Source organism: Rattus norvegicus, chromosome 3 (genome assembly GCF_036323735.1).
Source record: "Rattus norvegicus strain BN/NHsdMcwi chromosome 3, GRCr8, whole genome shotgun sequence".
In the NCBI taxonomy this organism is placed as follows: Eukaryota; Metazoa; Chordata; class Mammalia; order Rodentia; family Muridae; genus Rattus; species Rattus norvegicus.
Window position 1 is genome coordinate 171,164,317 of NC_086021.1, and position 12,174 is coordinate 171,176,490.

Below are 12,174 nucleotides of genomic sequence, written 5' to 3' on the forward strand. Positions count from 1 at the left end.
GCTTGTCTGTATCTCTACTATTTTCTTCTATAACCATGTGACATCCTCCCACGTTGACATTGGGCATGATCCCATGACTTGTTTTGGCCAGTGTGAAAACAGAAAACTTCAGACAAGTAAAAGCTAGAAAGAGAACTGTGTATTTTTCCTGCCTGTCTTGGCTCCCTGCTCCTACTATGAGAACAAGCCCGAAGTAGCTTGCTGGAGAATGCCAGACCACATGGAGCGAAGTATCATTATCACAGCTGGGGCTACCCAGACCATCGAGCTCCAGATGATCTGCTTGCTGATCCAAGATGCACATCAGCCAGGCCTGGTTCAGGCCAACAGAAATGGTCTTGATAAAACATAGACTCATACAAAGTAACTATCGACTGTATGCCACCAAAGTTCTACAGGTTTTGTTATGCAGCCTTATTATGGCAATAACTGACTGATAGAGTCACTTCCACAACCTCTCAGGTGCTGTTTCCTTTGTATGGACTGATACCATCTACTGAAGTATCATCGTGACAAAATTTCACATGGAATGTATCGTTTATTTCTTATCCCAAACCCTGGAGATAATTTGACATTACCTTCATTTTAGAGATGGAAAAATCAGACCCAAATAAATACTCCATCCAAATTCACATGGTCATTAAATAAGGAAGTCAAGGCTTGAAGCTTGGTGTGTTGGCCTCAGAGTCCCTATTGTCAGCTCCTTGGTCTGTCCCAAGAAGCTGCTCCTCAAATCAAGCTGTCCTGAGCCTTCCACGCTGAGCTCAGAGTGCTTTCTCACTCATTAGCCAGGCATTCTCAGATTTGGGTGCATCCTCAGGAAAGGAAGCCTTATGTAGATATGGACTGAAAAGTCTTCCGATGTCAAGTGCTCCCATGATACACTGTTCTGGAAGTAGTAACTCTATGAGCTACCCGGTAATCCTGCTGGAAATCCGCTCAAACCCTGCCTCTGTCCCTCACCACTTCTCCAAAATCCCACTACTGACTGAGGCTTCAAGTGGCTGAGAGTGTTTAACTCCGTTTCTTATAGACCTGGTGGTCAATGTCATTTGGGCTTTGTGACATTTCCTTCTTGGGTTCTGCAGCCTCCAGAATCAGAATGTACACCCCACCTCAAACCAGAGCACATTCCCAATATACACATCATAATATGCCAGTCTCTGTCCTGGCATCCACAATGGGTGCCTGAGATGAAATGCCCATATCAAGTACTCATCTGACTTATCAGTACAGACTCCAAAACCAGGACACTAATATACCTTTGCCCCGTGTCTCCAAGTTCACATTATCCCTTTCTTGTCTCAAAGTTTCAATATAAGCAGGTCAGGCTCTCACCGATACAAATGTGTTGGCCTCAGGTTCTAGTACAGTAGCCAGAGGATGGGGCTGGAAAAAAAGTCACCTTCCTGGGAGAGCTAAATCCCAACCTGCCTCCCCTGTAGAAACAATCCCTGGAACACAGACACTCATACCCAAACAGTATACCCAAAAGGGTCTGTCTCCAAGAGCAGCCAGAAAACCTCTTTAGCCAGTGATGGGTGGGAGCCATGGCTTCCTATATATTAGACTAAAGCTCTGGGATAATTATCATCAATCCATTTACACGGCCTTAATCCCAGCACTTAGTGTGTAATCGATAACTAACATCCACCTGAGCCTCACAGAGTCCTAAACATGTACATATCCATCTCCTCCTTTGCAGTCCAGCTGAGAGCTTGCCATCACCTCCATTACAGAGAGGAAGAAACTGACTCATGGAAGGGCAGAACCTCACTAGGTCCTTCCAGATCAGAGCTGAGGATCATGCAGGGATGATCCTAGGACCTCACTGTAACTCTTTGATCGTGCTGTTTGTCAAGCTGCATCCATCACAGCGAACCTTGTACAACAGCCAGGGAATGGATTAGAAATAAAGTTTTCTTCCTGGGAGAGCCAAGTGCCCAACCTGCCTCCCTTATAGATCCCTTGAATAGAGAGACTCGGCAAAGCAGTATTTAGTGTACCCCAAAGGGCCTGTCTTCAAGAGCAGACAGGAAAACTTCCCGGGGATTGAGCGGGTGGGAGCCATGACTTTCCTCATTGGCAACAAATCCCATGAAGCAACGAAAGAGTAAGGAACGAAGGAAGGATAGAGGGAAGAAGGGAGGAAGAGACAAAAGGGAGGAAGGAAGGAAGGAAGGAAGGAAGGAAGGAAGGAAGGAAGGAAGGAAGGAAGGAAGGGAGAAAGGAAAACAAACCTGGATTTGAATGACTGGTACAATTTTACAAAAGTTGTATAATACTTGTCAGCATCAGCTCAGAGCCTGGAGATTGTAGGCAGCCTGCTATACTGGTCTCAACTTTGGGGAAGAGACACTCACTGAAGGAATAAAGTATGCTTGACCTTGGGTCTTAAGGGAGTGCAAAGGAGTTGTCTTACAGCAACAACCTTCATCCTATTAGCTTCTGGGGAAAGAGGGACATGTCTCTGCTTTCTGAGATGTGTATCTAGAAGGCTGTCCATAGAAACAAACACCAAGGCAGGCTGCCTGTTCACACCACGCTCGATCATTTTCTGGTCTCTTCCATTTTTTCTCTATGTATCATAGGGTCATCTCCCAGAGAAACCACCTATGGTCAAAACAAGATGCACCTTTGTTTTGCACAGACTTGAAATGAGTCATTGAGACATAGATGTCCCAACAAGAAGGAAAATCATGGAGTAGAAAACCCCTCAGGGAGAGAAAGTAAACAGAAGCAGTTAGAATGAAGGAAAATGAGGTCATTTGGGGGTCTTTAAAAGCTCAGTGGTAGAGCGCTTGCCTAGGAAGCGCAAGGCCCTGGGTTCGGTCCCCAGCTCCGAAAAAAAAAGAACCAAAAAAAAAAAAAAAAAAAAGCAAATAAAAGTTACCTGGCAGAAAAAAAAAAACCCACATGGCTAGGCATCATACACATGTTTCAGGTAGAACGTAGGTAACAGAGAGGGAAAGATGACCGAATACCTATCTTGCTAATTGATACAAAGCCAACTGAATCAAAATGTTAAAAACCAGTGAATTTAACCCGAATCAGCTGCTGTTAGAGCTATTCTGAAGATTAACTAACTGGATGGAAATAATTCAGGAGAAGTTCATTCAATACTAGCCTGGCCCTGAGCACACAGTAGGAACTGTTAATGACTCTGGTAGACACCACTAGGTTCCCCTTATCCCTTGACGGCAGTTGATTAAGAAATCAAAGCAACCCACCAGGACCCTCTGCTTCCTCCAGGAAATCTCTTTCAATTAGCAGAATTCACTTTGCCCCTAAAGTATCACTCTTCCCTAGTGGCCCACAACCAATGGCGGACGGACATGGGCTATACAAGGCTAGCCCCTTACTGAAGGGGGTGGAGGACAAAGCTCCTCCTTTTTGCTTTTATGATTTCATGCACTAAGCTAAGATCTCACGTTTACTTTTGGAACAGCTACTAGAATACAGTCACATTTTTTTCTTCCTGACTATGGTTATCTTCCCACCCGAATAGCTAAGTATTGTTTCAGAGGCCTAAGGCATCTGTAGGGAGGAAGCTTTCCAACTCTGTGCATCACAGGTGTATTGTTAACTATGGCAGCCACATGCCATATGTACGTATGTAAACTTCAATACATTAGAACTGAACAGAACAAATTGCTCAATAACTTGGACATGCTGATCACAGTTTGGATGCACAGTAAATACTCTTCTCTGGTAGTTCTCCTGTTAGGCAACACACAAACACACACGGCACTTTCAGAATCATGGAGTTATGTGTACGACTCATGTCTAGAAACTGTAGCTCAAAAACAAGAGAGAGGGAGGTGACCCTACCCTGACTCAGTCTTTCCTGCTTCTTTCCCTCCTTTATAAGGTCTCTTAAGAAACCACGCCCACTTATCTCTCTACTTCCGTCTCTGCCTCAATGGCTCCCCACCCAAGATGGTTGCTTGTATGCTTGCACATCCTGCATAGCCAATAGATGTCTCTCTTTGGAGGACATGGTGAGCCATTTGAGAGAGAAGAGAATAGCCCTCACTCTTCAATCTCGTCTCCCCACCTCAGTGTGTGTCACAGAAAAGATGCTTAGTGAATGAATGAACAAGATAAACAAATGGCCCTTCACATTCCACACTCTGGTCCAGCCAACAGCCAGATGCTCCCCTTGACCTATCCCTCCAGCAGACTTCAGGCTCCATTTCTCAGCCGTTCAGCCTTGCCCAGAAGCCCAGCTGTGACAGTTAATAGATGAATCCCTTCAATTTTCAAGTTCCCCAGAGTCTCAGCCATAAAATAAGACAGATCTCCAGGGTGCTCTACACCTAGGACTTAGCACTCAGCCTGGTGACCTTGCCTCTGTCAACACTGTCCTTTAACATGCCACCCTCTGTGCCTCTGAAAGTCAGAAATGAGACACGGCGATGGAGATATGGTTGCATCTTCCTAAACCTGATAACAAAGACTGTCTGTAAGGCAGGCTGATGCTCATTAAACCAAGGCTCTAGTGATGAGTTCCTCTCAGATTTCAAAACTGGGAGAAAAGCTTAGCAATCTAGATTCTGCTTTCATCCCCTGGATGCTGAAAATCACATGTAAATGGTTTAGATGAAAAGAAATCATTAAGTAATAACAAAGGTCGGGGACAAGCCACATAGGAAATGACTATTGGTCCACTGGTAGCACTGTATCCCAGAACATGTAAAGAGGCTTGGGTGTGGCCCATCCATGTCTTTCCTTTGTCTGATGCTCAGGGGAAATGGCTGATCCTGGGTTGATCTGAGTTTTACACTACTCCTCAGTAGCCCCTGTGCCTGAGGCCATCTTGTTTAATTTGCTGCATTGCCAGCAGCCATATTGAACTCTAATGTTTACAAGAACACATTGGTTCACTTCCATCATCATTTCAGTCTCTGGGTCCTCTGTGAATATATTTCATTTGTAGAGAAAGGGGGTTCTGCAGTCATTTATCTTTATCCTGTATCACTTGTCTGGATTTCCAGGACACCCTTTGTCCCCATAGAAAAACAAACCTGTAAGACAAAGAAGTCCTCACAGTCAATCTCAGAAGTCTTATGGCTCTTCATATGTCTCTTCCACAACCTCTAAAGCAATGGCTCGCAACCTTCCCAATGCTGCTACCCTTTAATACTGTACCTCATGTCATGGTGACCCCCGACCATAAAATTACTGTCATTGCTACGTCATAACTGTAGTTTGCTACTTTTATATATGATAATGGAATGTGATATGCAGGTGGTCTCAGGTGACCCCTGTGAAAGGATCACTTGACCCACAAAAGGGTTGCCAAGCATGGCTCTAAAGAGAGTTTGTTCTGTGGTTAAGCAAAAGCCTGCCCAAATCAAGAGCTGTCCAGGCTCTGAGAGAGCCTAGAACACAGAATTTCAAGCCTAAACTGAAATTCCTTACAAGTCCCAGGCCACCACAGATGTCCATGGAAGTCTATATCAACCGTGAGCTCTGGAATGGGGGGCACAGTTGGGCTTTAGCCTCACTGGTCATGCAGAACACTCTGTCCCCTAGTTATTCACCCATCACTGGAGTTATCTTAACAGAATTGCTCATGCTACGTTCTCACCATGTCCTCCAAACTGAATTCATTGACACACATGCTTAACCTGATCAAAGTCCATCTTTATCAAAGATCACTAGAATTCTCAGAATCAAAAGGATACAATCCCTGGACAAACTAATAGTGCTCTTGCCCCTTGTAATTATCTGAAGACTCTTAAAGAACCAAGGGCTTTATCTACTGCAAAAAGTTATTTGTTGAGTGAAAGGAGACATAGCCCTCCCTTATTTTCCTCTGAAGTTAGAGACAATCCAGCTGAGTTAGTATGAGAATCTCTCTGTATTCACTTAACACCCAAAGGTCTACAGCATGGAGCAATGAGTGCCTTAGCCCTGCTCCTGGATGCAGGCAAGATTTCCTTACCTTAGGTCTATATATGTCATGTAGAAGGATGAGAATAAAAGCAGTAAGTGGTCATAAGTAACTGTGGGCCCCTTATAAAGAATGTTCCCAGTTTCTTATATCTCATTGATAATAACTTAGTCACATGACCATACTCTACTCCATGGCATCCTGGGAAATGTAGTTGTTTTTAGCCATTAACACTAAATTAACATTAAAATATTAGTTAATTAGATAATTAGATGTCTCTTTAATGACATTTTTGTTTTGTTTTATGAAAAAGAGGCTCGGTCCTAAATTGGACATGCTGATCAACATGCCATCTACTGTTAAGGCTCAAGGAACATCTGGAAAGAGAAAGTGAAAAGAATATCAGAGCTGGATGGAGCGGGTGTGTTACGAAATGCTGTCTTCCAGCCATGACAATAGGTATCACATTCATGACCTCTCAGTGCCTTTGACTACTTGAACAAGATCCACACTAAGATCAAGCTACTCAAAATCCTCTCATAGATGGGACAGATGATCTCTAGACTCCACTCCTTACTGAGATCCTATGGACAATTGATTCTCCCCTAGGAGAATACTCTTCTTTGAAGGTGTAGCTGCTGGCAGGTTTCCCATGGTCCCACAAACAGCCACACACTCAGGATATATGGGTAGCACAAATTGGACTTAATGGGTTGTTAAAATGTATGAACTTAGGAAAGAGAGGCGTTGGGGACGATGGGAAAAGTTGGAAGGGACAAATGGACAGAGTATATGTCCATATTTTATTGTAGACATGTATGAAAAATCTCAAAGATATCAAAAAGTTTAAAAATTTGGACAAATGAAGTACAGAAGTATTATTAAACTTTCCCCAAGAAAATAGCAAAACTGAGACCCAGGAGTCCCTAACCAGGACGAGGTCCCCCATCTTATTACCTGACAAGGCAGTATTTGAACCATTGAGAAATTTGCAGCAAACACTCCCCAACGCCAGTAGCAAGGAGTACTTTCTTTTAGCCAATACACACATGCACACCCATGTGCACACACACATACAAACTCATAAACACACATACACCACACACACACACACAATAATACACAATCATGCGCACATACCCACCCTCCATCTCTCTTTTTTCATCAAGATCACACCATTTTTTTAAAAAAAGTATCAGTTATCCCCATCAGTCATGAACAGTCAGCTATACAGGGAGGAGGACCATGCCAAATCAGGGGGTGAGTCTCGATTGGAATAGACCATAGGCTCATCCTAACCATCACTTGATCCTTTCAGACAGACGGTCAGAGAGGCCAGCGCTGTTGGGAGATTCAGCATGGACAGAGCCTGTTCCTTCATTCTGTGTGGCTTGTACTTGTGTCGTGGTTCTATAGTGGCAATAAAGCAGAGGTCATTGCCTAAACTGCTCTGAGATCCTCCGAGAACACTTATGCAAAGATAAGGTAGCAGAGAAGAACCAATTCACTTCCAATATTCTGAGCTTGTCGGGAAAACAATCATAGAGCAGGAAATAGTCATGTCTGCCACTGTGGCAAAAAACGACAAGAGCAGAGAGTACATGCAATTGAGCCTCGTGTACGCGCAGCGAGAAAATAGCACAATTAAGAAATCCCAGGGATGCTCCGGCTCTTGGGGAAGTATGTAAACTTCCTTTTCTCTAAGGAAGCTCTTCACAAAAAGTTGCCCCTCCCTCCAAAAATCACACTAAATAAAGGGTACTTTACTCATTTTCCAAGTGGGTCTTTCCACACATGCAACAAAATGGCTTTTATATTTAGACACTGTGGTGTCTAAGTGGTTCAGTTACCAAAAGACATTTAGATAACAAACCTGGGTTCGATCCTTGTTGTTGTGAGAGAACAGAGCCCTTATGGAGAGATGTTTGCAAGTTGTGAGATTTAACAAGACAACAGACACAGATTTAAGTGGATCAAATAGAATTAATGAATATGGTCAAACTTCCTCACTGGCCAAAGTGAAATATAAGAAAATAGTGTGGGTCGGGGATTTTGACTCAGTAGTAGAGCATTAGCCTAGTGTGTGAAGGCCCAGGGTTCAACCCCAGAACCACAGAAAACAAAACAATATGGATATACTATATTGATTTCTAACTTTAAAACAGCTATTTAAAACACTGCAGTAAAATTATCCATCTTCCTGTTTTAAGCCTGTCAAGTAGTCATGTGTGCTCCCATTTGGCAGATGAGAAGGCAGTGGGACTCAAATCTGTAGCAATAATCAGTATGAGACAGAGAGGGGCAGATCTGAGATCTGTGTGCTGTGACTACAAGCCCTGGGAGGTTTCTCATCTCCAAGGAAAAGTCTCCTGCTTTCAGAACATCTCTGATGGTATTCAAGTGAGGTGCCTTACAGAATAGGAAAGCAGGAGCTTTAGGCAAAGGCTCTGTCCTCTGCACTGCCACTAATCCACCCTGCAGCCAACAGGAAGTGAGATTCTTCCCTGAGCTTTCTCTTCATCTAAAATAGAGATGATATCAGACCAACAAGATGGCTAAAGGCACAGTAGCTAAAGGCACTTGTGGCAGAATCTGAAGACCTGAATTTATTCCTAGAACCCACACAGTGGAAGCAGAGACCCAACCCTTACAACTGTCCTCTGATTTCCCATGGCATATGCTACTCTTCCAAGTACAAATAAATAAATGTAATATATTTAAGAAATGTTTCTATTCTTCAATTGCTATTAATACTCAATTAGAGAATGTAAGTAACAGATCTGCCATATATTATGCTTCTCTTCTATTCTAACGACTAAAAATCACCCATTAAACATTCATTAAGAAATCAGGACAGCTGCAGAAAGTCTTTCAGGGGAGCTATCTGCCCTGAATCCACAATGCTATGTGCATAGTTGTGACAAGCAGTCCTTTATGAAAGGAACACATTTCTGGGCAGTTGCCTATTGTCAGGTTATGCTGGCGACTATAGGACCAGTGTTTTGGAGATTTTTGTGAGCCCTTGATCCCTGAGATTTGCCCAGACCACTGTGGTTCCCAGGAATTGCTCTGTCATTGAGAGATTATATCCTGGTTAATTCTTGGAACATGTTCCTCCCCACCACTCATTATTCTCATGGTGCTTAAAAACCCTATTTACTCTGTTAGATGATCCTGCCTACTGGTAGCCTCTCCTATCTTCTGTGGAGTACACAGGGTAAGTCAATAGGCAGGACATCTTGGATAAGGTCATTATCAATGGTCTGATCACGTGCCAAGGGTTATTTCCCCATCTGTCTCCTTCCTATCTCTGTATCATGTCACATGACCCAGCACAGATTTCCTGAATAGGTCATCTTTTGATTCCCATGGAGTGCCTGTGGTGGGGTCACCTGAGATTGACAGCATTCAAGTTCACCTCTGAATACTGCAACATTCTCTTTCCTGATGACAACCTCTTGGGACCAACCCATGCTCTCTAATTAATAATAACAATCTGCATTATGTCAAAGCCCTGTGCTCCTTACTAGAGTTCTAATACATAAACTCAGCAGCACAGAGACCTTGTAGGGATGACAGGAAATTGGAGACACCATCCATTACCACAGAACTGGATGATAGGGAAACAAAAAGGTAGACAGTCCTATAGTCTCCTGGAGCAAAGAGATATCAAGAGGTAGCTAATGCAGACAGAGGCAGAGAACAAAGACAAAGGGAGTCCCAAGGTTGAACCTGATCTTCAAAGGCCAGTGTAATTTTGAAACTCTCTATCAAATCATAGTAAAACACATTACATTCTTTCTCCAACACTAACTTTAATTTTGTCATAACTTTGCAATGTTCATAAAATAAATTTGCTTTTAATATCACTTGGTTCTCCATAACTCAATCAGTTATAAGTGCCCATTGATTTTTATAATCACTTTGGACTTTGAGGATTCTTTGCGTGAGGAAAGCTAACCTATAGTTTACTGTTAACAGAAATGAACAACATATATATATATATATATATATATATATATATATATATATATGTTCATATATATTCTTGATATATGAAGAAAATTCAACATATTATGGAGAAAATTAAATGCTTGTTATTTTAATCATACAGTTTTTTCAACATATGTTTCAGTTTATATGCTGTCCCTCCAGGCTCTAAAACATTCTTGTGAGCACCAAAAGCTCCCTGCCATGAAACTGAATGAGAAAGGGAGCTGGATGGGACAAGAAAAGTTGGAAAATTTCCTGAAGGCCCTTGAACAGAAGTAAAGACAAAAGTGGGGGAGAATTGTATTTAGGTAAAGTAGGGAACATATGGGGTCATATATGTGTTGGCATGATTAAGCTGACTGTTCTAGGAAGGGTGGATGGCACTTGGAATAGGGAGAAGCAAGTTTCCCAGTTAGCAGTAGGTAGAGAGGGCTGATGAGGAGGTCCAGGAGAGGGGTGGAAAGGCTCCTCCTTGCATAGGAAGATGAATGACAGTGAAAGTATACACCTCCCAAGACAGACAAGCAAAGGGGACTGAGGGAGACCAACCAACAAAGTGTCCCTGTCAACAGTTGAGAAAATCCTGCACCAGATATGTCAGGCTACTCCCTCTTGGAGTAAGCTCACTACGAGCTGGAAGGTGTTCTTCCATAGGATTTCTTCCTCGATGGCTGTGGGCGGATTTCAGGGGTGCCTCGTGGCAGGTGCCATGAGGTCCCGAACAGCTAATCACGACCAGCTCTCCAGACTCATTATCTTCTCAGGTCACTGGCTGTGTTCTGAGTGTCTGAGGCCCTCGTCACAAATCTGCTTCCATGGAGACAGCCTCACAAGAGCCAGACTGTCACTCCAAACTAAGAGAAGAGGTCCTACAAAGCCCAGTAAACTTGTCTATGGCTATACCACTGATATGTAGTAAGAGCATGAATCTAGGTCACGCCTTGCACAAGAGACCTTCAAAAGCTCCACAAACCACCTCCCCAGGAACAGAGGATCACTATGACAGGTGCTAAGGAAATAGAGAGACATCCCTCCTTGTGCTGTTGTGCTGTGCATTTAAATTAAGTTTCTTAGGCTGGAGACATAGTTTCAGTGGTTGAGTGTTTTCCTGAAATATGTAAGTCCCTGGATTAGATGCTCCGCATTGGATGCTCAGCATTGTGTGATTGTGTGATTGTGTGATTGTGTGATTGTGTGATTATGTGATTGTGTGATTGTGTGATTGTGTGTGTGTGTGCATGTGATTTAGTTATATTGAGTGAGGGTCACCTCAGAGTGACAATCCAGCAGACCCAATAGCATCATTCTGTATTTGAACCTATTGGATATGTAAATTCCCCTCCTATCCTGAGAAAATCCACTAGCATATAACAAAACAGCTCAGAAAAATAAAATTATTTTGGAAAAATTTAACCTAATTTATTAGAAGATGAAAGGAAACAGTGATGATCTACCTTAGAAACTTTCCAGGTTTGTAGAACCAGGAAAAACAGTTGGGAATAAGTATAAGATAAAAGGGAAAACAAAATGCCTTGTGACAGCAGGGTCCTCAGCCTTCGCCTGTGGGTGGGATAGTAAAATCAAAGAATAAGGGACCAATATAAAAATAAGGAGGGGAAATGCACAATGTTCCTGCTACTTAGATGTGAAGGGAAAGAGAGAAAGGAAAAAAAATTCCAAATGACCCCAGATTTCTGAACTGGACAGAAACAGATTGCTTTTTTTTACCAAACAGAATTGAGACAGATAAGTAGGCAGGAAGTGGGTAAAGGAGAGAAACCATGAGAGGGGCATCAGTCTCCAATGTTAATGTGAATAAATGATGGGTAGGGAAAGCACTTAGTTGTGTAGACAGAGTGTTAGGAGAGAGGAGGACGAACCCATGGGTTCAAGCCACAGGAACAGGTAAGATGTCCTGGGGGAGCCTGGATAATGAGAAAAGAATTATGCAAAGTACAGCCCTACACACACAACCATGCACAGAAGTCTGAGAGAAGAAAACAGGCAGGTAACTCTAGGAAAGTCTTCAAGGCAAATTAGCTAGACAGACTTTTTATTTTGGGTAGGGAAAGCAACCTCAGGGACATAAAGGTAAAAAGTCCCTCCATCACTCCATGGAAGACAGGGCTGTTCTTGGATATAGAGCAGTGGTCATGACCTAAGAGGAAACAAGCTATTGCAAAATGGAAGACTGTTAGGAAAATAGAGATGCATAAAGAAAGGAAGGAAGATGTCAGGTACTCAGTCAGAGCCTGGCGAATCTGAGCCAAAAGGGAAGAAAA

At 42.9% G+C, this 12,174-nt stretch overlaps 1 protein-coding gene across 19 annotated transcripts in view; it reads right to left on the minus strand.

The window, feature by feature from the left end:
* Ptprt (protein tyrosine phosphatase, receptor type, T) overlaps positions 1-12,174 on the minus strand; it is a 1,098,700-nt gene that overhangs the window by 555,324 nt on the left and 531,202 nt on the right.